This window comes from Camelus bactrianus, chromosome 17, assembly GCF_048773025.1.
Source record: "Camelus bactrianus isolate YW-2024 breed Bactrian camel chromosome 17, ASM4877302v1, whole genome shotgun sequence".
Taxonomy (NCBI): Eukaryota; Metazoa; Chordata; class Mammalia; order Artiodactyla; family Camelidae; genus Camelus; species Camelus bactrianus.
In genome coordinates this window covers 25,068,782-25,096,220 of record NC_133555.1, presented here as the reverse complement: position 1 = coordinate 25,096,220, position 27,439 = coordinate 25,068,782, and the positions used below count along the sequence as shown (strand labels likewise).

The 27,439-nt window shown below is 39.1% G+C and overlaps 1 protein-coding gene across 5 annotated transcripts in view; it reads right to left on the bottom strand.

Annotated features, from left to right (window-relative positions):
- FHIT (fragile histidine triad diadenosine triphosphatase) overlaps positions 1-27,439 on the bottom strand; it is a 1,253,716-nt gene that overhangs the window by 1,180,502 nt on the left and 45,775 nt on the right. For 2 of the 5 annotated variants that reach the window (XM_045505414.2, XM_045505415.2), the window contains one exon: positions 22,906-22,999. The exons of the other annotated variants lie outside the window; for them this stretch is intronic. The gene's annotated coding sequence lies outside the window, so the exon portion shown is untranslated. The remainder of the gene's footprint in view (positions 1-22,905; positions 23,000-27,439) is intronic. 5 annotated transcript variants of the gene reach the window in all.

Genomic DNA, 27,439 nt, shown 5'->3' with positions numbered 1-27,439 from the left:
ACATCTTTTGGACGGCTTCTTGAAACACAACTAGTTTTCATAATTGGTAACCAAATAAAACCACAGACAGCCAGAAGAACACAAGTCTTTCCAGGACACTGTAAATTAAAGACAGTTATCTAGTTAAGTGTACAGTGCTACACTCACAAGGGCATTTCACCTCTCGCTCTCTGATGAAGACAATCCTTGCTACCTTCTTCATATTACAAATACGGTATCACCTCTGACACAAAGGCCAGGACACATCACACGGTCCTCATATGCTCACTCCTTTTACCTTTTCCGTATCATTAACAGCTTTAGAAATGTTTTTATCTCCAATGACATTTGATTTTGAGGACATTTTTACAAAATAGCAACACCAGGTTCAAATTCGCTACAGCAATTGCATCTGTAAGGATCGAAGGAATGAAAGCTTTTTAGCAAATAAGAAAAACAGTCAAATAAGCCCTATTTTTAAAAAGCTCTATAAGCTATGTTGGGGTTGAGAGAAGGGAATCACATTTACAGACACCACAAAACAACATAAAATTAAACTCTAGCAGCCCATTCGGCAACCCAGCAAATGTGATGGCTGGAGGGCTTAAAAGAAGTAGACTAGGAAAAGTCTCACGATATTGGACACCAATCCAGCACTACTGCTGTTTTTTTAACACCCAAGTGCAATTGCCCAATACTATTACCCCTCAAGGGGAAACAAAAACTACAGGCTCTTTTAACAAATACCTGATGTCTCTCAGGCTTTGGTCCAGCTCCCCCCAGCTGCAATTTTTTTTTTAATAATGTGAATAACTGTGTCTTTTGTGATGCGATCTGAGGTGATGTCATTTGAGATAAATAAGGCTAACATTTTCCATTTGGTCTTCATGAAACTTTTGAGCCACTGAGAGGGACACTAAGGAAGTTAGCATGTCTCATTGATGAAAATAGGCTGAATATATTAGGCTTGTGTTTGATGAGATTTATACATACAGGGAAAATTATAAAAAGATTCTCCTCCCTGCAGAGACAAAGTCCCAACCCAGGGTGTACAACTCTGCGGCGTGCAAGCTGCATTTTCAATCCCAGCCACACCCCTGATGAGCATCTTTGTTCAGTGCACAGAATATTCAACTGTAAGGGTGCTCTGGACACATACGCTGTGTTTCTTCAGTATTCACTTGGTGTTTTCACTTCTCTTTTCCCCTTAAAATGATCCCCTCAGGTGAAGGGCTCCTGAGATAGAAGGAGCATCCATAGATATCCATGAATGGATTTCAAGAGACTCATCAACCCCCGGAAAATGGGAGCAAAATGAGATGTCTGTGTGCAAATGCCCACTTCTGCGAGGAGAGGCTCCCGAGAACTTTGACACAAGGGTACAAAGAATGTCTTCAGTTCGTGACATCAGGGAGTGAAAGAAGGAATAAGATCAAGAATCCACAACCTCTGCGATGACTACTGCATGTTTTCTTCCTAAATCACATTCAACAGTTTATTCCAATCACCAGGCTTTTCATTCCCATAAAGCAGTGTTCAGAGTTGAAGAGTACTAACAATTTACCTGGAGAACTTGGGAAAACTGCACATTCCCAGGCCCTGCCCAACCCCAGCCCTAAAATTCAGATTTCATCAGTCCAGGAATGAGCTCCCAAATCTACACTTTTTCACAAGTGCCTCATGTGATCCTGAGGCAGACGGTTGGAGAAGCAAGCATCAAGAACCATGTCCCGATCCACTATCAGGCAGGAATCGCACACAGGGATTCATCTACTCAAGGGAAAAAAGAATGGCACCGGTTTCTTTGTAAGGGTAGGACTGTGAGCCATAAGGAAATTAGGAAGCCCATTTTTTTTCCAGTAATCACTGTTTCTTGACAGTTCCTGTAGCATGTTAAGATGGCTGTTGTTGATGGCTCTTGTTTTCCTAAGCAGTAAAACACAGGGATGTACAGTGGGAGAGATGAGTAGACTCTGAAACAATACAGGAAAGAAAAATAACTGCAGTCATGTCCACTCATTATTTGTGTAGACTGACTACTATGGGGAAGAGAGAAATGCCTTTTTTAAACTTACATTGTGGCTTTAAATTGAGTTAACTCGACGTGTGTAGCCATGAAACACATGGCTACAGAGATGTAAAGGATGGGACCCTTTTCTCCATTTCTCTTTTGCCTTTTATTTTCCCTATGGTCTTTAATGCTTTTTCTCTTTGGAATGGATGAAGTTATAAAGTTGCCTTACATAAAAGCTTTGCCTGAAAGATTGGTAATTGTGCACTCTGCTGCCGAATTGTCCAGTCTATTCAATCTAAAAAAAGGCTCTTCTCTTTTGTTCAGCCAGGATTATCTCCTTTGCAGAGTACAACAGAATTATCTGGATATAAAATTGAGAAATTGTTCATAAATATTATGGAAGGCTTTTTGAGCTGTTTACTATTAGAGACCTGATTTAGCAAACAGTAAGGCGCCTTTTTCTGGGTTGGAGATTTTTTTACTTTTTTCTTTTAACTAAATCACCCACAGTTCAAAAAATAATAATAATACACACTTCACAGCACTTTCACCCATGATTGCTGCAGTAGGAAACAAATTGCTATTTTTAAGAGACAGTTTTAATATCTTTTACTATATTTGAAGAAGAAAGAAACATATACATGTATCAGCAGCACTGTCTCCTGTAGGTAATTTATTTTGCCGTTCCTTTATTTAAAGTCTTTGTGTTGCACCACCGATGAAATGCATTATTGCACTAGTAAGAGTTTCCTAGCAGAAACAAAACTAAGGACAGCGTGTATTACTGAGAAGTCAGACATTTACACTAACTCAAAAAAAAAAAAAAAAAAAGACTATCTAGCTAGAGGTTAATAACACAGCTCAATCAAAACCAGTGACATTTTTTATCAAACATTTGTGAAATTGCAGTTTTGAATTGTGACCTGCTACAAATTAAATTAAAAGGTGCTGTTCTAATTCTGTCTCCTGGTACAATGTGGCACTAATTCAGAAAACTGGGAGCCGGCACTGAACGCACCCAGTTTACAATGGAAAAAGGAGGGTGATTCTTTCATTCTCCATAATTAAGTTTTTACCACATGGCTCCTGAGTAGAGTTTCCAGTTAAAGAGTTGTACCTGTCAATGCTGGTTTAACATTTCAACAAAGCAAGTCATCAATTTAAACTCGCCAGCACCAGCCATCCTATTAATTGACTGATTATCCCTTTCCTCGTTGAGCCCATCTAACACACTTGAAGAAATTCTTCTTCTTTGTTATGAACCACCTGGGGGCTGTGCCAGACCTCAACTTGGCAAAACTACTTTGGCTTTCACTGGAAAGGTGTCTCCCTTTGTTCTCAGAGGGGCTCCTGAATGAAAGCCAAGTTCCACTCTCACTTTCTGATTGCCTTCTCTCAAAGACTTTTTTTTCTTGCTTTCTGCCACAAGAAGGAAGAAACTGGTCATAGGACATCATTAAACTGTGTTTAAAGGGATTTAGTAAGGGCTAACCAGCTGGACACTTAAAATACTGTGTCACCCTCAGGGTGGACTATAAAAGGTCTAGCTGTAAATTCTACCCCACGCTTCTGGAGTGTCCAACATATGAGCCATAGGCCTCTTGAGATCAAATCTAACCTAGCTCTAAACAACAAAAATATATTCATGATTGAAGTAAGGGGGTAAAAAAAAAAAGCTCCCATGGAAAACTATATGGTCTAGATTATATAGGAGATGTCCTCCCAGGTATCCGTTTATCAGGTTCTGATTCTCTAAGAGCTATTTTAGAATTCTGCAAATTATGGATAACTTATAGTAATGCAAGATAATTCTCGTCTATAATTCTTGGCTTGCAAATTCTGTCCTGTCCGTTGGGAGTTTCAGCTGACCACACATCCAGCCCTAGACACCACTTTTGCCTCCATCTGTAACATGCAATTCAGTACTTCTGATCTATAAATGTGTTCTTTGGCTTCTTTTCAGGCTGATTGTGACATCTGACTAGTTTTCACACTCTGAACTAAATACAGTCTTTAATAAATATTTGTTTTATATCAGTATGAGAGTCATGATCTCTTCTGTTTTTAAAAAGAATTATCTTTTAATACATGTATAGATCTTAGAAAAGAGAGATCCAATTTAGAATCTTATGCTGTAGGACTATGCCATGCTCCTTCCTCTTACAGCCTCTGCACATGCCATTCCTCTGTCTGGAAAGTTCTTCTCTCATCCCCACTCCAGCCTCCGTACCTACCTAATTCCTCTTCTTCCTTCAGATTTTGGCTGATTCATTATTCCCATAAACAAGCTTTCCCTGACCATCCCCTCTCTCCAGACAGGCTCAGATCTCCCTGTTACATGCTCTTACTGCATCACGTACCTCTTCTTTGTAGCATTTAACACCATTAACCTTTATCTATCTAATTTTTTTAATGTCTGCTTTCCCTACTAGAATAACGTTCCCTGATGGCAGGAACCATATCTAGTTTTCCACACCATTGTGCCCCCAGCTCCAGCCAGGTGCCTGACAGATATAGGGCTCAAATATATGCAGAAATTTTCTGCCTGCGTAAATGAAGCAATAGATCCAGGGATGAGGGAATAGGCTAGGGGGTGAAGACTCCAATCACAAATCAGGAGAATAGATCTGAACCAAAGCTGACCAAGGAAAAGGAAAAGGAGAGATAATATTATGATGTAAGTGCCAGTGATTTGGAAGATCATGGAGATAACCTATTAAGATAGTCCAATGGTACTCCTTCAGGATGTTAGAAGAAACCTAGATCAAATTAGAACCTTTCTGAAATTCCTCTTCCCTCCTCCAAAGAGTTCAAAAATTCAAGAGAACCTGAGAATTCCTGGGTATTGTGGACCAGAACAAAGGCAGAGCACAAAAAGGGAACCAGCCTGAGTACTTTATGGAACAGTGTAGAATAGAGGAATGATTCTTAAAGTGTGGTCCTTACACTACCAATATCACTTGAAAACTCTCAGGCCTCATTTCAGACCTAATAAATCAGAAATCCTGGAGGAGGAGCCAGCCATTTGGCTATTAACATGCCCTACAGGTCAATATATGCTTGTCAAAACTAGAGAACCACTGGCACAGAATAAAGATAAGCCTCAGAGTCACCCAGCCTCTGTTCTATATACCTATGAGACCCTGGGCAAGTTACCTAGTGTCTCTAAGCCTGAGTTTACTCATCAGGATAATTATAACAAAACCTATCTCATAGGATTGTTATGAGCATTTTTTAAAGTAACATATATAAAGTGCCTAGCAAAGAGACTGATGAAATATAGATACTAATTAAATTATAGCTGCTATTGTATTTTCTCATTAATTTCTTCTTCTTCATCATCATCATCATCATCATCATCATCATCATCATCATCACCATCGTCATCACCTTGTGCAGACTCTTAAGGCCTAGAAACCCAGAGTAGGAAAAAACTATGTAGTACGTTTGCCTGGTATGATCAACATAACTTGCACTGGGATCTTAGGTATAGGGCAGGAAGGATTCAAAACTGGGTACCATATTTGGCTTCTAGTTGATACCACCATTTTTCGGTCAGTGACTTACAGTGAAATATACAACTTAGGAAGGTACAGTGCTTAAGAGGTTATACAACCACTTGGCACACACACTATTTGATCCTCACAAAAAAACCTGAGAGCTGTTATTTCATTCAGACAAGTTAGTAGACTTGCCCAAGGTCACACTACTGGTCCTTCTAAGTTACCCGCATATCAGAACTTGAAACCAGGTATTTTGATTCCAAGTTCACTGCTCTTTTTAACTCTACTCCTCACTGCCTACACTCCTGTTTTTGCTTATATCACTTTCCCAAAGAAACAGACACTCATCAGATACATTGTAAAATAAAATACCCCTGACATTATTTAGGGAGCTTCTTAGGCCCTGGCATATGGTTCTTCTGATTGTCTTTACTTATAAACTTCACATTTAAAGGAGCACTCCATATTTTTAAACTCCTTAGTAGCAATAATTGGTCCCTTCTGCTGTATGTTTTATTTTTAATAGAGACACTTAATTTCATGCTGAACTCAAATCTGTTTGACACCAGCCTTTTAAAAACCCAGTTTTCCAAATATGTACTTGTATGACAGAAAGCTATGGAGCATCTGCTCTTCTCCTAAAATATGGTCACTTTCACAAATGCTATCCATTCATTCTGGCAATAAGACAAGGCACCCCTTCCTTGCCTGCCACTGTGTGAGGAGGCACCAGGCACACAGCAATGAATAAGGCAGATGTGCTGCTCACCATCCTGAGGTGGGGGGAATCAGACAATAATCTAATAAGTAAAGGAAAAGACACTCAGATTGTGGTAACCATCCATTGTGAAGGAGCAACAGCCAAATGATAAAGAAATGGTCACCTACATCCCTGTCACAGATGGAAAAGCCCAGGAAAGCATATCCAGACAGGGTGGTCAGAGAAAGCTTCTCATCAGAAGAAACACACTAAAGCATATCTTGACACAAAAGTCTAATATGGAAATCCAATACGTGGACACATGAGCTGAGAGAACGGTTGAGTTAGGAGTGGTCCATCTGCTTTAATGAGAGGGTTCAATCCAGGGGTTTTCTTGAGCAGACTCTCCTAATATAAATATAATTTATATTCCTACTCCTGTTAAATATAATTATAATTTACATTATATTAATATAAATTTAAGAGTTGGATGTTGTTTACAAAAATTCAATTCATAATAAAATGAAACAGCTACTGCTCAAAACTTGCATTATATAGAAACTAAAAGAAACAAGGCACCATGAGGTAGAAAGGAACAGAGGGGAGAAATAAACAGTTATTTAGTGCTTTTTAGATGTGGAGCTCCATATTTGACACATTTTATTTAGTCCACAAAACAATTCTGAATTTAGGTACCAGTACAATTTACAAAGGAAGAAAACCTAACTTTAGTGTAACCCTATTTGCCCATGATCTCTCAGCAACTAAGCAACAGAAGAGAAAATCTGATAAAATATAACATAAATAAAAACATCTAATGTATATCCAACCACTATATGCTGCCCTTTCTCAAAGCCAGGGTCAGTAAACTGGGGCTCAAGGACCAAATTTGGGCAGTGGCCTCTTTGTATAGCTACAAACTAAGAAAGATGTTTACATTTGTAAATGGTTGAAAAAAATGGAAAAGAAGGATAACATAGCATGACATGTGAAAGTTGCATAAAGTTCCAAAATTTCAGTGCCCATAAATAAAATTTGGGACACAGCCACATTATCTGTTGTCTATGACTTGTTACAGACAAGGTGGGGTTGAGCAGTTATAAAAGAATCCATAGGGTCCCAAATCCTAAAGTACTAACTATCTGACCCTTCACTGAAAAAGTCTGCAAACTTCTGAGGTAGAAAAGAATCCACAGAAATAAAAGTAGCAAACACAATGAGAAATGATACTTCAAGTATGAGTGCAAAAATACATGCAAAGAATGGCTGTCAAATGCTTCTGAAAGAATTTAACCTAATGGCAGTTGCCCGAGGTGCAACGTACAGTCCCAGTTTCACCTGGAGGTTTCATTTTTCTGGCTCTGTCTCCTAGTGAGGCAGCGGTAAGTCAGTCTCATCACAGAGATTTATCGCATCTCAATTTGAGCAGCTGCCTTCCGGTTTACATTCTCAGAAACAAAGCAACAAGACGTGTCCGCTCCACATTCATTTGCTGGATGTGGCTCTTAAATGATGTGGGTTTAGATCCAGGCATGGTTTCAAACTGTTCTTGCTGATTTCCAACAATAATATCTTCTCTAAATATTTTCCGGTTCAAGCGCATATGCTCAATTATGAAAATGAATTCTTGTAAATAGCCCAATCTGGGTAGACAGTTAATCACACCATGAAGTTCAATTTTTCTGGTACAGGGAAAATACTACTTTTCCTTTTCAGTTTTTAGGCTACAAGGTTGAAGGGTAGAGGCCACGTGCTATAAAACGTCTCCAGTTTTTCAAATGTTTTGTGGCCATATCTAATTTTGATCTCTATGCTTTCTTTGTCATTTACTTATGTATGGTCATCTTCAAATACTGGATCATTTTGGACTTTTCAGAGATAAATTGCAAGTCAATAAATACTTATGGCATACACTTAAAATAAAAAATTTCCTTTATCTTGTAGGAAAAAAATGTTGCCCTTCAATAGAAAACTATGCATCATCTGTAGCACACCCTTCCCAGCTGTCTGATTCTAGCCCTGTTCACAGTCACTGAACTATTTTGCACCACTTTGTAACTTGTAAGTAACTGAAAGACATGTAAATTCTTTGTTCTGACAGATAGTGATTTTAATTTATTTTACAACACTGTGGAAGAACCCATTTTTTCTTAATCGGCAGTCCATCTCAACACTGGTTTACATTTGTGCTACTTTGACTTTTCCTTTAAGCCAGTTATAATATCTGCCAAATTCCCTCATTATCATATAAGTAAAATAAAGTCTTTAGCATATATTTATTCGTATACCTATATGAGAATCATGAGCTTACCTTTTTCTGAAAATTATCTTTGAACAACCTAAAAGACTGGTAAAAATTCAGATTTATTTCAAATGCTATTTTTAAATAATTTAAAGTTTGAGTGATATTCACCTTGAATGTGAATTTAGTTGTAATACTAAATTAGTTTAAACCATACAGAAAAATGAAATATGGTAAGAACTAACCCTATTTTGTCCCTTTCTAATGATTTTTGAATAGATGCAAAATGAAAATTGTGCAGAGGGTCAAGAAACAAATGTTAAAGAAAAAAATAATTCTGACATTTCTTAAAACGGTAAGGGAGACTTTATTCAGGACTACTGCAAGATGGAAGACACATCAGGCTCAACTCCAAATACAGCAAAGACAGCTGGGGATTTATAGCCAAGGAGCAGAATTAAGGGGCCAGTGGATGGAAAATCACCAACAGGAAACATCAAGAGTAGGGAGATTCTTGCTAAACTGGTTTAACGGGAATCATGCTAAAGGGAGGCCAAGGAGTTAGACATCAAGGGTGGGAGATAAGGGACATCAGCAGATATCCAGGGAGTTCGCATATCACTTAGCGGGAATCTTGCTAAAACTGGGCTAGGCAGGCCAAAGACAGGATGAGTACCAAGGTCAAGAAGGCTCAGAGGACTGTTGCCAAAAAATTGGCCTCTGTACCCCAGTAGCCAAATTGAGTTTTGGGAGAGTTAGAACAGCTTTATTGCTTTGCCAGGCTAAGGGGAGTCACAGCAGGCCAGTGCATTAGAGACTATGAGTCTATCTTGGGGTTGGTGCCCTGGGGTTTTATAGAAAAGCCAGGTAGAACAGAAAGGCGACAACAATCAGGGTGTTTTCCGGGGTGCTTTTAAGATCTTTCTTAATCTTGATGAATCCATCTGGCGTCACGGAGAAACTCTGGAGGGTCTGTTCATTCTTCTGAGGCTACCAGCCCAAGATCATATTTGTGGAGTACAGTTTTTGGGTTAAAGGATAAGATATTCTGGGTAAAGAATGTACAGGGAATAGAGAGTATAATGGAAAGGTTGGGGGCTGTTTAGCACAAAAGGAGTTGAGCAAGTGAAGCAGAGATGGGGCTTTGTCAGAGAAAAGAGAAAAACAAGTTGCAAGAATTTTAAGTCAGAATGAATCAGCCAACAGCTTTAGCATCAGGGAAGCCATTTCGTTAGCTTCCTACTCTTTTAGGACCCTGACTAAAGGATGGTCAAGGAGAGAGTCTTTGTCATAGGCAATAGAAAGTTTCTAAGAGGACAAAAAAACAATTCTTGGCTTCAGGGAATTTACAGTCTATTGAGAAACATAAGTCACCCAACTTGGCCAAACTACCTTAGTTTTAATTTGAAATTAAATTTTATTCCCAGAGGGATTCATATATAAATAACGTCTTCAAAGAACAATATAAAATGATAAATTAAAAGTTGTTTCAATCTCTGTACTCTTAGTTTAGAGACTAAAATAATAATTTGACCATATGCAAACTAAAGTGCATCATATATCTAAATCAAGGATTTGATGAAATTTACTAAAACAGAAAGCATATACTATTTATCCTACTTTTTATATCGACAAAAGATACCACTACTGGCCGCCAAATTCACTACCCCAGCCTACAAAACATGGTGACTGTGGCTATTTGTGAAATGCAATCAACACTGTACCTGTGAAATCAAACAACACTACTCATTTTATTAATACAGAATGGCGACCAAACAAGTCTTGTTTCTCGAAGTGTGGTCTGCCCACCAGCAACCTGAGAGCTTGTCAGAAACATAGAACCTCAGGCTTCACCTGCTGAATCAGAATCTGCACTGTACCAAGTTCCCCACATAATTTTTATGCATAGTAAAGTTTGAGAAACATTGATCTAGAACTGTGGGATAACAAAACTATCCCTGGAATTGCTATTGTTAGCACATTCCCTCAATGACCTCTTTTTTATGCAAATAAGTATAGCGGTTTCTTCTGAGAAAGAGGGAAAGGGAGGGAAGGAGTTTATAGTGACCCAAGTGGCCTGCACTTTTAGCCTGGAGGGGACCGGAGTCTTGTGAGTAAAATACAAGTGATGGGGAAAAGGGAGAAGGTACAAAAACAGGAAGATTATGAAACCACAGAATCTCACCAATGGAAGATTGAAAATAATCTCAATTACACATAGAGGATACGTACTCAATACAGTAACAAATAAATTATGGCACAGCTATACAAGAGAGCATAATGAAGGCATTGAAGAGAACAATGCCATTCTTCATGTACCAATATACAGTGATCTAAGACATTCAACACGCTAAGATAAACTTAGCTTTAAAAATCCAAGGGAAAACAGTGCAAGGGCAGCGCAGTGTATACAGTGAGTAATCACTCCTGTAATACCTAAAAACTAACTAAGTGTGAACATGCACAGAACCTCTCGGGAAAAACATAAGAAAGGCAGAATGTTTGCCTCCTGGAGGGGAGCTGAGGCATGAGGGACAAGTGGACGGAAACGGACTTGCACATTCTAACAACTTTTGAATTATGTGACTATATTATTCAATTAAAATTTTTTCTTCTTTAATCTGAGCGTTGAAGAATTCCTCATAGGGGATATAGTCTAGTTCCCAAGGGAACAGAGGAATCTCTTCTTCATTTTCCCTCATATATGGTCATCTGACTGTGTCCAAACATTTTCAGTACAGCTTCATGGCTGAGAAGTTAAGCATCTAAAATTCATTCTGACATTGCGCCAATGTCCTAGAATGCTTCCTCGCCACCCCACCTGCCAACCCCTAACCCCTCTCTTCACCCAGCACTGATGCTAGTTCTTCTTCTGCAATAAAGAGTAAGCCTCTTCCTCTCCTAGCCCTTAAAAGCATGCCAGGAAGTTGTTGTGGTTTCCTTAATTAGAGGTCACACACAAAAGCTGGCAGGGCAGGCAGGTCATGTAAATGAGTAAAGCAGGTCTAGGCAAGACAAAATAGGCGTTGCACCCACTCATAAGGAAATAAGGACATGGTGGGCAGCCGTAAGCACCGTGGCCAGGAGACTGAGAGAGGTACCAACTATTCTTCTCCAAGGAAAGTACTGCCATGGAGGAAAGAGGGCCAAATGTTGCCATATTTTCCCAGGGATTCTGGAAAATAATAGATTTATTTTAAATACCTGAACTTTTAAATGTTTACAACTAAACTAATTTTTTAGAACACTGTACAGATCAAATAAAATACGCGTGCAGCTGGATATGGCCTGCAGGCCACCAGTTTACCATTTGTCCTATCACCTCTCCACCAGGTACCAGAGAATTTCTCTTTTTGTTATATTCTGGTTGGATTTGCTGGAACAAAAAAAAAAAAAAACAAAAAACCTCTTTTCAAAAAACCTAGTTAGCTGAATTTTTATTTGGTTTGGCAATTTACTAATCTATCTATCACTCTGAAAGGGGCTGGATAATTTATTTGTCAATAATTGTGCTTACCTAAGGACTAAAAGCAACCACAGTTAGTGTATGCCTGTATGGGTGTGTATGTTGTGTTGATACTTCTTATTGTTAGAATGTCTTCAGTGGCAGAAACTGCAAGATATTTCCAATGGGCAATATTTCACAGTTGAATATATGTGTACATAGCCCGTTATACCACTGGGGTTTATTTGCAAAACACGGTTTTCATTTTCCAACAAGTTTTCAGTGGAAGAAAATTTCATAGAGAAAAATACACATTTCCTACCACTCTACCCTGTGAGAACCTAAAGAGACTATTACACTATAAAAAAGGAAATTGAGGGATAAATTTAACACTTAAAAGTGACTCTTTTAGCAGGAGGTTTGGGCACCCAGCCAGGTTAAGAAGAAGTGGCTTTATACACACATCTTAACAGGAGCCTAATCTCTGATCTTCACTACTCCTCACTTAAAGCCTGATACCCACTGAGTCATCACAGCCAGTGTGTCCCTTCTAACTTGTCATCTGCTTGTTGTCACTCTGTGCCCTCTGCAGTGCTCTGAACTCTAACTATAAAACTGCTTTATTTAAACAAACAGCGATGGAAAAAAGAACCCTTGTGGTGGAATCATGACCTGCACCACTTGAGAACCTATGTGTGGATCCCACAATATTCACATAAAGTTGATGGAGATGGGGGTGGGTCCCATTGCTAAAGGCTGGATGTAGACCAGTGGCTTAAGAAACTGCAGTTGCTAGAAAAGGTACCAACATGCATCTTCCCGCAGTGATACATGGACTCAGTATTGTTTATCTATTCATGCTTTCTACTCTGCTTTAAGTAACATAAAAACAGATTAGGAAACTCCAGATCTCCTGGTACATACAAAATATGCTTACACTGATTATGGTTTAACTCTAAAGTAAATACAACAACTAACAACTCATACAGAATATCAAAACCAAGAACCACCATGATAAAACAATTATACCGCAATTCTGAGGAAGGAGATATTTAATTACAGATACAATTTATGTAAGTAAATACAATCATTTTCAATTTCTAAACAAATAGGCAAGTCATTAAATATAAAGCATCAGGAAAGGATTTCAAAATCTGTATGATCTGTCTGCTTTGGCGAATGTGATTTATACAGAGTTTGCCCTAGAGGAAAAAAACCTTAGGATCCTGTCTTTACAGCCCAATGCTGGTTAACCTCCAAATGAAAACACTTTATTTCACATGTATCTTCTGTAGATAGTGGACTTTTCTCATGCCAAATTTTGTTTTCAGTTGTTAAGACATTGGTATAACCTTTAAATCTTTTCCACTTATTAACTTCAGGAGATTATTATCACATATTTTTCGGGATTTTCTGGTATTTTAAACATCTTGTTAAATGTTGTATATATATAAATTAAATGGGCAATGAGGATGTTGCCATGCAATTCTATGTACCTACTTGCAATGGGATGCTTGAGAGGGTCCCATTATCCGAACTGGCCTATGTATCAGTCTTTCTAGAGCATTAGAAATGGGAGTCAGGCAGCTGGGTCTCAGTCCTAGTTGAAAGCACTGTATAATCTTGGGAAACCCCATCTTCCTATGTTTGCATCTCCTCACCTGCTAAATGAAGACTAGAAGACCTGGATCCTAATGAGGCCACTGTAAACCCACAAGGAAGAATGCGAAAACAAAAAGAATATAACCAAAGGTAAGGTTACCTACTGCTACTGGAAGGAGGAAGATGAAAGAAAAACAACAGCAGTAACGTATATAAAAACCTTATAGTCTATTACACAAAGCACTTTTTTTTAAAAAAGCAAACAAAATAATTAAACGTAGTTCAAGCAACTTATATTCTCCCTTGAAAAAGTGTCAGATGGGTAAAATACACTCCTAAGCCAGTACAAACTCTCCTAAAACTTCTCTCTATCCATCTCTGCCACTCTCATCATCCTCCATCCAAACAGCAGCTAGACCCCTCTATCAAAGTCACCAAACAGCTCTAGGAAATCGTTCATTAAGTCATGAGCATGATAACACGTATAATCAACTCAGCTTGATCTTACAACGTAGGTAACTAATCTACATTCCCAAACTAGTGTGCTTTTGACATCCCTTGGAACTGCAAAAACAAAGCAGTAGTCAAGCTCACTTTTCATCTTTGTATAAGCCAGTTATAGTTGACAAATACCAGTATCTCAGAGCATCCAACAAAGTGACTGGTGGGCGATAAATGTTTAGAGAAGTGATGAATGTACAGAATGAAAAGGTTGACCTGAGTTTTAGATTTCCTTAAATCTTGGGGCATGCATGGCCAAGGAATGAAACTCCCACCTGAACAGCTATCTTCAGGGTTTGAGCCACTGAGGTCCGTGGTGATAAAGACCAGAAGTTGGTTGGACTCATCAAATAACAGCTCAGAAACTCATGCCCCACTGATGGTAGGTCAGTGCTGCAATCATCTTATTCCAGAGATAGCATAAAGATTTACACAGATGTCAAGGCTAGATGTAGCTCTGCTGCCAGAGAGCTTACTGCGTGAGTCATACAAAGAAATCAACACCTCAGGAAACACAGTGTTCTGGAAAACAGCAATATCTCTTCATTTCATTAATATATTTTCTAATGGATCTTTCACTGCAACGACTCATATCTTGAAAGTATCCTACTCTTTACAAGTTACCGTGAAAGCTTTAAAATTTAAGACTTTTTGTCCAGTTCACTTAATAATCTGAAACTTGATTTCATAGCTTATTCCAACTAGATGTCTTCTTTAGTTTTCTAAGTATCAACCAACCAGTTATATTCTCAGTGACTCAGCAGCATGTTCAAAACAGTGAGAGATGGACTGACATGGTGCTGATGAAGGTTAACCTTCAGGGCCCTATTGCACGGGTCCCAGAAGTGCAGGGAGTCACTGGGAGTCAGTGATCTAGGTGGGAGGAGACATCAAGAAGCATTTCTAGTAAAGAGATCATGAAAGAAAGAGAACCAAATCATTTAACTGAATCATTGAAATAAATACCTCTGCATCTAATTTTGTATTCATAATTTGTTTTTTTTTTCTTAAAGAGGACTCCACAAATTGTATAAGCTTCCAACTCCACAAAAACCTGAATCTGCCCTAATACAGGAGAAGGCATGTAAAAGTACTTCTCTACTTTGTACTCTCCATTGCTTGAGTATTAGATCTATAAGGAAACTCCTGATTTTTAAAAATTAAAAAAAAAAAAGGCAGAAGGATAGCGAAAAGTGCTTTTATATGTACATCTTTAAGACTGCTGATTTCATTGTGCATTTTCCAATACCAAAATATAAACTAAAATAAAACCTGGAGAACTTTTGGCCCTTTGACATTTCTCCCCAACCATCTAAAACTTTCAGATGGATGGGACATCTGGGTCCGAGAAGGACTATGTATTATTACTGCTCCCTACAATATCAGGCCTAAGTGGATTTTTTATGGTGGACATAAAAAGCAAACATTTCTCACATGACTGATACGTTTGTCTTTAACAAAAATAACCCTGGCCCAAAATTATTAGGAAACAGATCAGCAGCCCCACTGGACTCAGAAGCAACGTAATTAGTTAGTACAGCACTACATTTTGTCAAAAAACCCTGACAACCTAATAACCAGATTGTCATCAGATAGACATTGAAAAATGATACTGTGTTTGTTTCAGCATTAAAATACCACTGCTTCCTGGGGTTTTTTGTTCTGCAAAAAAAAATTTTAATCTATGACGGATGCATCCCATTGGTCTGGATGGTGTTTAAATGGGCCTGTTCTGCTTACAAGATGGAGTACAGAGTTTTGCTTCTCTTTAAAGTTTGAGAAAGAATTGTATAGGGGATCACCTGTTTGACTTGAATCATTAAAATCCTATGTGTTGCAAGGAAAAGTATAAAAGGGAAGGCTGATAACAGTCCTAGGCAGTATTTATTGAGTATTTAGGTGTTGCCAAACATCGTGTTCAGTTCTCTGTGTTACTGGACTCCTTCCAACAACCATCAGTGAGAGGTGCTATTGTTATTCTCATTTCCACGGCTCATCAAGGCTAAGGAACCCACAGTCCTCATGTTCTTAGCCACTGCAATGTATTGCTGAGAAGAGAGGGTTTGACTTGGTTTTGATGAAAGTGGAGTAGAAGTGCTAGGGGTGAGAGATGTTCTTTTCTAGAAAATTATTACATAATTGGCCTCCCAAAAGAAGCCTATCCAGTGTACAGTCTGACATGTAAGCCAATCCTATATGTGATATGACATTGGAAAAGAAAATGTTATCGATTCTTCACATAGATAAGCAATTAAGTTCAAAAAGATAGAAACAGTAAGATACAGCCTTAGGTTTTAAAATATTTAAACTTCTACTTAATTAGTCAATTATAGGAAGCCATTCACTAACCTCTACAAGAATAAACCTTAGGGAGTACATTTCTAAGATGACCTTTGGTAACTTAACATCCAAAAATCTTACAGTTTTATCTATTTGGATATAAATGAGTTATTCCATGTAAATCACTGTCAAATTTGTACCTGCAAATTATATGGCTAAACTAGTCAGTAATAATTACATGACACTATTTTTTTTCCAATATGCATGAAAATAACCCAACTTATACGCGCAGTTAACCAACTCAGTATTACAATTCTACGGCACTCTAAAGTTTCCAAGGTATTTTCCACACTATGGTTTCATTTGACATCCATAAGCCTATATTATTTTTTTAAGCACAAAAAAGTTTCCAAATTTACAAACATAATGTTAAGCAAAAGATGCTACACACAGAGAAGTAAGTCCATGCCACATGATTCCACTTCTATAAAATTCAAAACCATGGCAAAACCAATTTGTGATGTCAAAGTCAACATAGTGGTAGCCAGGTTGGGAGCTGGGGTAGTGACTGGAACACAGCAGGTGAGGCTCATGTTCTATGTCATATTCTGAATGCTAGCTCCTTGAGTGTGATCACTTTGTGAAAATTCATGAAGACATATACTCTAAATTCGCAAGAGCACAAATCCTATATATTATACTTCCATAAAAAGTTGACATAAAACAATCATTCCCTTCCTTCAGCAGTTTGCCAGCTAGACAAAGGAAAACATACACATCAAGTAAGAGGGTAGGCAGTCTGAAAACACATAGAAGTTTGACTTTGCAAACTACTGAACTCCTGCCAATCTTGAAATCAACTGGCAATCCTGCCAATCTAGGAATCCTTAGCCTTCCTTTCCCTCACAGCATCAAACAATTCATATAGCAATCCACTGTATTAATTCCTGTAATAAAAGTATAAGGAGGATTGTAGTCAATTATAACTGTGCCCTACGAATTCCAGAAACTGCGGGGATTTAGGCCTCTGACAGCTCAATGGGCAATTTAGAGCAACGTAGTGAACTTTGACAGTAACAGCTCATTAACAATCGCATTTAAATGTAAACACTTGATACAGTTTTAGAACTACCAGTACTGATTAGGTTCATTTCACTTTACCAGAAGTCAGAAAATAATACGTTAAATAGATTTTTCATTTTTCCCCTCTCAACAATCAATTCATTAAATAGTAGGTTAAATCTACTTTTGTTTTCTGTTTCCATAAACATGAAACGTGAAGACAATAGGAGTCCTACTTCAGTTTCTCTAATCCAAATCAGATTCTAGTTTTTAGGAACATTATTAAGTTAAAGTGATGTTCTTGCTTTACAAAACAACTTTTGGTGACATAGCAGCCTAAATTAGCTGACAGTAATTAACTGTTCTTTGCCAACAGAAAGGAGAATTTAGCCCCCAAACTGGATAAAACCTCAACCAAGTATAATGACCAAAAATAGTAATAACAATGAATCTATTTACCTTTCCTTCTTTTTTTTTTTTCTTGCTCATCAACTATCAGAATCTTTAACAAATAAATAAACAAATACATGCTGTGGAAATGCCAATGCCTGTTTTCTACAAAAAGGATGAAAAATTACTTTGTGTAGTAATAACCTCTCCCCTACAGTCAGGAAAAGATGTTAAAACAGACCTTTACGAATGAGTGATCTTTGTGATACTTACAGGAAGCATCTAACCAAATAAACAGATTGTGGGACTAGGGGAAAAAAAAAAGATCAAGAATCACAGGCTAGGAGGGAGCCTAAGATGTCACATGATCTGTCACGTGCATATTGCCAGCAAGTTTCATTTAATTCCAGGATGTTAGGCTGCTCTTATTCCCAAGTTCCCTCTCTCGGCTCTGCCTAAAGACAAACCCACTCAAACACGAAAAACCCTACCAATTAGTCTAATGCTAGCAAGCCCCTGAATCCTGCTACATCAGATCCACTACAAATCACAGTCACTTGTTCTCTGTCCTGGCCTTACTGTTATTTCAGAGAAAATCTCACTTTGTTTTGACAATCTTTCCTGTCCTTCAGAAAAAAAAAAATTCAGGAGTAGACTCAGTTCCTATTTTGGGTACATGAAATTAATATTCTATTTATTCTCTTATACATCTGTTCCATAATTTTATGGCTAGATTATTGCTACTATTCATTCTGGCTGCTTCAGATACCATGTCTACGTTACATACTCCAACCAGTATTAGTCTATGCCCACATGAGCGTTTAATGAAGAAAAACTTTATGGCTACAAGCCTCATAGTTACACCAAATTGAATACTATAGAGGAGGAATCACTTTCACTTAATTGTAACCAGCAACTAAAAGAGAAAAGGCTGGTGTGACACGAATCGTGTGCAACACAGGTAAACTGAAATTCTGTAGTGTAGGGCCACCTATGAAATAAGACTTCAGGGGTGCTCTCTTTACCCTAATTGATGAAACTCTCTTCCTATGAGACAAAACTCGGTATTCCACAGTTAAAGTCTGAGATGCAAAAACACCCAAGTAAATTGTTCTAAAACTTTGGTCATTCACATACTCTTTTCATGACTCTTACAATACCTGTGAACCAATGTTCTATCAGTAATTCAGTATTTTTCTTTTAATCAGCTCTATTTTGCCAAGCTCAGTAAGTTTTCTGAAAGACAGTTTTATATCACCGCTGTAAATGTCCAGTTATCACTGGTATATAGCCAATATCACCTGTCATAGAAGGAAACCTAAAAAAGTTAATGTGATGAACCAAAAATGTGTCCACTCATGTACAATGTAAAATCATCTCATGTACCAAATGAAATACTGTAATAAACTGTTGGTTTAAATTCACACTAAAGAGTAAATGAGTGATATTAGTATTTTCAACCTCCCTCTATCTTGTCTTCTGATTAAAGGAGGCAGAACCACCAGAAAGAGTTAGGAAGGGCCCTGAGCATCTGAAGGAGCATGTGTGAAGGCTGGGTGCTTGGGGAAGGGTGGGATGGGTGTCACAAGTTATGAGCAGGTTGCCCACTGCATAATCAGCTATGTCTGGGGCTGTCCCTGAATGTATTATAAAGGAAGTCTGCTGTACTGTTTGATATGAAAGTCCTTCCTTCACTTCTATGCACCATCTCTTTTAGACATACACGTCTGAGCTCACAAATTACCCATCACAAAGAAATCACATGCTGTTAATAGGTCTCTTCATTGTGGCTGACAGTGCAGAACAAATGCCAGTCCCTGTGCTGAAACCAAATTTCTGGAATACTAACAGGGGTTCCCAGTAGGAGGAGACACATTACCTAGAGGTCACCCCAATAACTCCCAGAGCAAGCTCCTGAATTCTGCTGCTTCTTACTACATTCACTACAAAGGGCCTATGGTCTAGCTTTTCCTGGATAGCCTCCTCTCCAATCAAATTCTCAACTCTGTGATCATTCTTCCACCGCCCTTAACACCTCGCTCTCATTAAAACAGGTACCCAATTTATGGAAAAATGAAGGGAGTGGATCTGAATGAATCAATCATAAATGAATGAATGAATGAACAATTGTATGACAGTAGACCAGCTTTGCAGAAAGGAACACCTGCATGCCTCGGGCTTGCCACCAGATTATCTCAACCCTGTCCAAAGTTACAAGGAACATGGCGTAAATCCCACCAGTATGCCTTTTCAGAGAAATGACAAGTTCTCCTTCCCTTGCCCTAATTAGACAAAGAGCTGCTCCACTCTTTTTTAAAGTGCTTCCTTCTTACAAGCTGTGCAATCTTAATCAAGTTACTTAACTTCTCTGAACTTCCGTTCCCACATCTATTAAATTCTGAAGAAAAATATCTGCCCCATGAGTTGCAGTAAAGTTAAATGAGGAAATTCAAGAAAAGTGACTACCACATTGCCTGGAATATATTGTAAACTTAAAGATGCTGGCTACAATTTTGGACCAGTTCACAATGCCCTGATAACTATCAATGGCACAATGGTTCCATGTTGCTACAATGTGACACCCACATGCTTTCATTCACTGTCCTGGTATCTTCCCCGTTTGCCAGCATTACAGTTTTTAATGTTTACAGGGAAACTGGAGCAGGATAGTGGTCCTATTGGCATGAGGGGCCCAGAATCATGTACAAAGAGTACTTCATGAACATATCTTAATAAACATATCCTGGGTTGATGATGACCACAGTTTGTTCCCATTTTGAAGCCACCTGCATTTCTTACCTCTTTCTCACTCTCAATCTCCTACACTTCTAATAGCCATAGAGCTTCCCTCATTTCAAATCAGAGGGATGAGCACCTGCAGCCACAGGAGGGGAAGTTTAGTATCTAAAGCCAGTAATATTTTTCAGACAGAAAACACTCTCCCAATGCCTCGACCCAGGAGATGGTAAACTACTCTGACATCTCAGCTGTTGCCCCTCCAAGCAGATTCACACACCTCTTGGCTAACACCCCCTTTGGGTAGGCATCTACTCATGTTTACAGTTATTCATTATGACTGGCTATACACAGATAGTGCCTTTGGTGTCAAACCGAATGGCCCCATAGACCCCTAGTCCAAGACAGCTGGAAGATACAGACACACATTAAATAAGACACAGGCAGGAGAATCATATTCACTTCCTGGAGATGGAGAGAGACTGAAGCTGACCTGCTAGAGTCCTCCAGAGCTCCAGTGTGGGGCAGCCCACAGCAAGCAGGGTGGGATAAAAAATTTGAGGTGCTTCAGGGTCAGAAAGCTGACCAGAACAGCTTCTGTGGGTGACTGCAGGCAAGTATGCCAGCTAGGAAAAAACATGAACTGTTTTTCAGGGGAATCATCTTGAACCAGAAGGACCAGAATGCATTCTAAGTGCCAGAACCCATTGTTGAACCTCTGAGCGAGTGCACATCCATTGTGATTCCATGCACCCCTCCATGGAAGAATCTCTCCAAGAAACCAAAGGAGAGAAGTGCCCTTCACCATCTGTGATCATCTAAATGAAAAGTCGGAAGTGTGTATTGGGGAGCGGGAGCAGGGAGATAATGATCTGAAGAGATTACCTCCATCCTCAGAATCCACTATAACGAACAAACCCCTGTGTTTAAACAAGGGGAACTTGCATCTCTCAAAAGGCATTTAGATACAGTCACATAACTGGGAGTGAATCAAAGAACTCTAGAAAGAGCAGTACATTTCCCCACTGACACAGCTGTATTGAAAAATCAACCCATGGCTCTAAGGGAAATGAGAAAACACAACTGGTGATTTCTAGCATGGCATCCAATCTTCATTTCTGTGATCCCTCAATTCTCAGTTCAAGTATAAACAGACTTTTTTTCCTCTGAAGTAGGAAAAGGATTAAGTAGGCAGGACGCTTTCTAAGTTCTGTGTAGGGTATGTTCATAAGCTATCTTTTTGTAGCGTTTATGGATTCATTCTGGAGTAGGGTTAAGCCGGAGCAAAGTAATTTGGCGTGCTTGCATTTGCTTTATCGGGAGAAGGAAGTGCAGTCTGCAGGGGCCACCCTGACCTGAGTGTCAAAGAAGCTTCCTGGAACCCTGATGGGGATGCTGATTATTTTCCTTACAGGGATGCTCAAGCTGAGCCATCTTTGTTGCAAAACAGTAAATGAGCTTCATGCAAATTATCCTCAGGAAAGTGGTGGCCCAGGGGACAAGAGTGATCATTATCATACGAACTTAATTTCTGACCAACTTCAACAATCAACCGGCAATATCTGCCCTGCTACACAACCTCAGGATCAGCATTCCAATCCATCCCAGCCTAAGGACCACATTCAGCAGCAAATGTGCTTTCCAAATCTGTACATCTACTTCTATATGCTGTATCCCACACAATGGGATGCAGTACAGCCCTTAATGATGATGTGGTGGAAGAATTCTTAATGTACACAATACAATGTTAAAAGCAGTATGGAATGTTCACAATGTGATGGAAAAAGCAGTATGTACAATGTTTCTGAAGACATATTTACATAGAGAACTGACTGGAAAGAAATATGCCCAAATGTCATATGTGTTCATCTCTGGACAGTAGAGTTATGAGCAATTTCTATTTTCTTCTCTTTTGCTGATCCATTTCCCAAATATTCTAAAACGCAAACGTACTACCTTTGTAACACGAATAAAGATACAGACTGGTAAGACTGACATCACCAAGATGGCAACATAGGTTGTTCCTGACTTTGCTCCCCTTTACGAGAAGAACAACTAACCACTATTCAAGAACACACCACTGAGAAAATCCTAGAACATGGGGGTGAGGCTGAAGCACCCCCTTGTACCTCCTTGTACCAAGAGAGACTGCATTAGAAGATAAGAGAAGTGGTGACACATTGACCACATTGTCTCTCTCCTAGGCCAATATAGCACCATGTGGAGAGGTCTCCCCTGAGTCTCTGGTTCCTCCAGTGGGAAGGAGAAGACAGGGGGTACAACTGCCTCCCCAGCATTCTTCATCATTTTACAGGAGCCCCTACTCTAATCTCACACCACAGAGATTGCAGGGGAATCTTTGGGGCTCAACCACTAAATCTGACTGTGAGGGAGATGGGGGGAGGGGCTTGCAACAACTGGCACAGTGATCTTGGCAGACCAAGGTCATACCTGCAGTACCCAAGTAGTAATCTGTGGGTTCGTCACCAGTTGTGGGTTCTGGCCAGCAGAAGTTCCACCAAGATGGAATGAATTACTCAAGACCCTGCGGAAAAGTCAAGAGAGCGAGAGGCAGTCAGGAGCCAACTCCACGAACCTCTCAAATGCCCCCACATTTATTGTGTACAGTCAAAGGAGAATCACTGACAGTTGTGTGATGGAATGCAGGAATTTAGGGAAAGACAGGGTGGGATCTAGATTGTAGAGTCTGGCTCAAGGTCAGAAGACCCTTTATGTTTTGGTAAGTGTCAACATCAGCAAGCCTTACAGCTTATCAGGGTGGAACGTCTGAGAAGAAGCTGCTTAACATTTTTCTTGGACTCAGGTGGCTGTGTCTGTCTTAGGTTGCCCCCCAGAGGGGGTCTTACCCATCACTGGCTAACCAGCCTTCTCACCTCTGAGTCTGCAGCTTTTCATAACTTGTTTACCATTCCAGCCCAAGACTCGTTCCTATGGGGGCCTACAGTTTACCTTTAGGGAAGTCATGGGAAGAGGGGAGCAAGATACATTCTTATAGATATGATAAAGCAGACCACCAGCCCAGCCAGTTCCTTGCTTTGGGGATAGAAGACTATCTAACAGCAGGCACATCCAGCGCTTATAGCCGAGGGCCTGGGTTGTTGCTTTGCAAGGAGCAGAGTGCTATCTAAAACCTCAACTATGCAAGCAAGGCAGTTACTAAGCACATTTGCTCTTCTTTAAGGAGACAAGCGGCTGGGGTCTGTTACAATTTGTTAACTCAATCATGGGCTCCCACAGTAATCCCAACCAGATGTTCTGCTCATGTACAGTACCAAGTAGAGGGCACACTTTGACCACGGAACCCAATGGAATGCAGATCTGCCTGACGCTCAAAAGAGGAATTTTGCCAGCCCTAAAGCCCAGTTTGCCCACACCCAGGCAAGGAACTGACTCACTGCCCCACCCGTTGAATAGAGTACCTTCTGGTCCCACGTAGCCAGAAGGGCTGAAGAAAACTCCTGGAAGCTGAGCCGCCCGGCTGTGCTCAAGCCAAGAGGTGGGCAAACAGAGCTCATTGCCACCACAGCAAAGCTAGTACCAGGCAGGAGCATTACCAGGCTATGCACAAGCGGAAGGATTAATTCAGAGCCAAGGATGAGGGTAGTTCATGGCTCCTCCCAACCAAAGAGCTGGTTTGGGAAACTAAGAGGACTCCCCAACCCCCACCACCTCCAAACCAGGCAAGGATGCTGAGACATAACCCCATCCATTGTGGAAAGTGTTATTGTGCTACCTCTGACTGAAACTGCTGGAGATAATTCCCAGAAGATATGCTACCCAGCAGCACCTGAGCCAAGAGGTAGGCAGAGCCAACAGTCTGAAGAGCAAAGACCATGGCCCCATTCAGTCAAGAAACTTGGAAGGCAGGTTGGCTTCAGTTAAGATAACAAAGAGCTCTAGCAGCTTTACAGCTGCTTCTCCCAACTGCACCCAGGCAGAAAATCTAACTCATAACCCTGCCCATAGCTGAATAGAGCCATCAGCCTATCCAACCAGGGAATCTAACCAGAGCGCATGGGAAGATACATAGCCCATTAAATAGCCCTGTGCGTACTCACGCTTACACAGAGAGCACAGCTAGCAGCATCCCCCATCTGCAGAGGAAACTGGCCACCTCACCTAACCAGACTCTGGGCTGATCCAGGTCCCCAAACAATGTGCTATACAGACCCTAGGTCCTGTCCTGCTACCCTGCCAGGGAAAGGAAGCTAATTCATGGCCCCATCTACTACTGAACATCAGTCAGAACCAGCCAGTAAGCCTGGTTCAGGCAACTGTGGAGATAATTCAGTAGCTTCACTTGGGTAAGGAACCAAGCCAGCAGCTCTGTCTAATTGTTCTCAGCCAGAGGCACATCCCCCACCCCTATTCTCAGAGCTCAAACAGTTGCCTTGTCCAAAAAAATAGACCGTAACAGCAGGCCCCACCTGCCCAAGGATGTTACTAGCAGACATACCCAGAAACCCAAACTGAGCTGACTGGTGAAAAACTGAGTCAAAGAAAACCTATAAAGTCCAGAAAAGGAGCCCAATTACTCCAATGAGCAGATACCCAGGTAAAGAACTAAGGATCGTGAAAAATCAGGTAAATATGACACCACCAAAGGAAACTAATAAAGCTCCAATAACTGATCCTAGAGAAATGGAGATCTATGAAATGTCAGACAAAGAATTCAGAATAATCCTTTTCAGGAAATTTAGTGAACTACAAGAAAACACAGATAACTAAACCAAATTACAAAAATAATGCATGAGCAAAACAAGAAGTTCAACCAACAACAAAAAAAAAAACCCTGGAGTTTGAAAGTACAAATAACTGAACTGAAAAAAATCAATAGAGTTTCAAAAGTATACTCGACCAGGCAGGAAAAAGAATCAGTGACCTAGAGGATAGGACATTGGAAATTACCAAGTCAGAGGAGCAAAAAGTCAAAAGAATAAAAAAAGAATGAAGGAAGCCTAAAGAAATTATGGGACATAATCAAAAGAAACAGTGTTCACAGTATGGAAATTTCAGATGGAGAAGAGAAAGAGACATAAAGGATATTTAATGCAATAATGGCTGAAATCTTCTCAAACCTGAGGAAAGGAATGGACATCCAGATACATGAGGCCTAAAGGATCCCAAGTAGGTTGAACCCACACAGGGCTATACAGAGACATGTCATAATTAAATTTTCAAAAGTCAAAGACAAAGATAAAAATTTAAGAACAGCAAGTAAAAAGAGAGAAGTTACAGACAAATGAACCCCCAAAGGACTATAGGCAGATTTCTCAATGGAAACTTTTAGGCCAGGAAAAAATGGGATGACATATTAAAAATATTGAAAGAAAATAACTGTCAACCAAGAATTCTATACCCAGCGAAGCTGTCCTTCAGAAACAAAGGAAGGATAAAGACTTTTCTGAATAAACAAAAGCTGAAGGAGTTCGTTACTACCAGACCTGCCTTACAAGAAATGCTAAAGGGAGTTCTTTAAGTGAAAGTAAAAGAATGCTAATTAACATCATAAAAACAAAAAAAGTAGTATGAATCTCACTAGTAATGATAAAGTCATAGTTAGATTCTGCAATATGGTAATAGTGGTACATAATTCACTTAAAACTCTAGTTTTAAAGTTTCTTTTAAAATAGTAAAAATTACCACAACCACAATAATCTGTTATTAGTTATGCAATATATAAAATGTTATGAGGAAAAGAAGTAAAAATGTAAAGTTTATGAATTTTACTAAGGTTGTGATCAGTTTAAAATAGAGTGTTATAAGTTTAAGATACTTTATGCAACCCTCATGGTAACCACAAGGGAAGATCTTATGGTAACTACACAAAAGAACACAATAAAGAAGTAGAAGTGTACTGATACCAAAAAAAATATCAAAAGACAAAAAGGTATCAGAATTGGAAAGAAAGAAGTAAAATTGTCTCTATTTGCAGATGACATGATTTTATAAATATAGAAAATCCTAAATACTCAACCCAAAAATTATTACATCAAGTCAGTTAATTGTAAAGTTGTAAGAAATAAAATTAACATACAAAAATTACTAGCATTTCTGTACACTAACTCTGAATTTTCTGCAAAAGAAATAAAGAAATCAATCCCATTTATAATAGCATCAAAAACAATAAAATACATAGGAATAAATTTAAGTAAGAGGGGAAAGCTCTCTACTCTGAAGACGACAAGACGTTGATGAAAGAAATCAAAGAAGAAACCAATAAATGGAAAGGTATCCTCTGTTCATGGATTAGAAGAATCAATACCATTAAATGTCAATACTACCAAAAGCCGTCTATAAATTCAATGCAGTCTCTATCAAGATTCCAATGACATTTTTTACAAAAGTTGAAAAAACACTTTTAAAACTTATATGGAACCACAAAAGACCCAGAAGAGTCAAGAAAATCTTGAGAAAGAACAAAGCAGGAAGCATCACACTCCTGATTTCAAGCTATACTATAAACCTACAGTCATCAAAACAGTTTCTGGCATTGGCATAAAAACAGACAAGTAGACCAGTGGAGCAGAATTGAGAGCCTAGAAATAAACCCAAGCATATATGGAAAACTAATATTTGACAGGGAGCCAATAATAGTCAATGGAGAAAAGATAGTCTCTTCAATAAATGGTGCCAGGATAATTGGATATTCACATGTAAAAGAATGAAACTCAACCCATATTTTACATCACCCAAAAGATTTAACTCAAAATAGATTCAAGATGTGAATGTAAAACCTGAAACCATGAAACTGTAAAAGAAAATATAGAGCAAAGCTCCCTTTCATGGGTTATGTTAATGATTTTTTAGATATGACACCTAAAGCATAAGGAACAAAATTAAAAATAAACAAGTAGACATATATAAAACAAAGTTTCTTCACAGCAGAAGAAACCACCAAAAGTGAAAAAACAACCTATAGAATAGAAAAAAATATTTGCAAACCATGTATCTGATAAGGTTT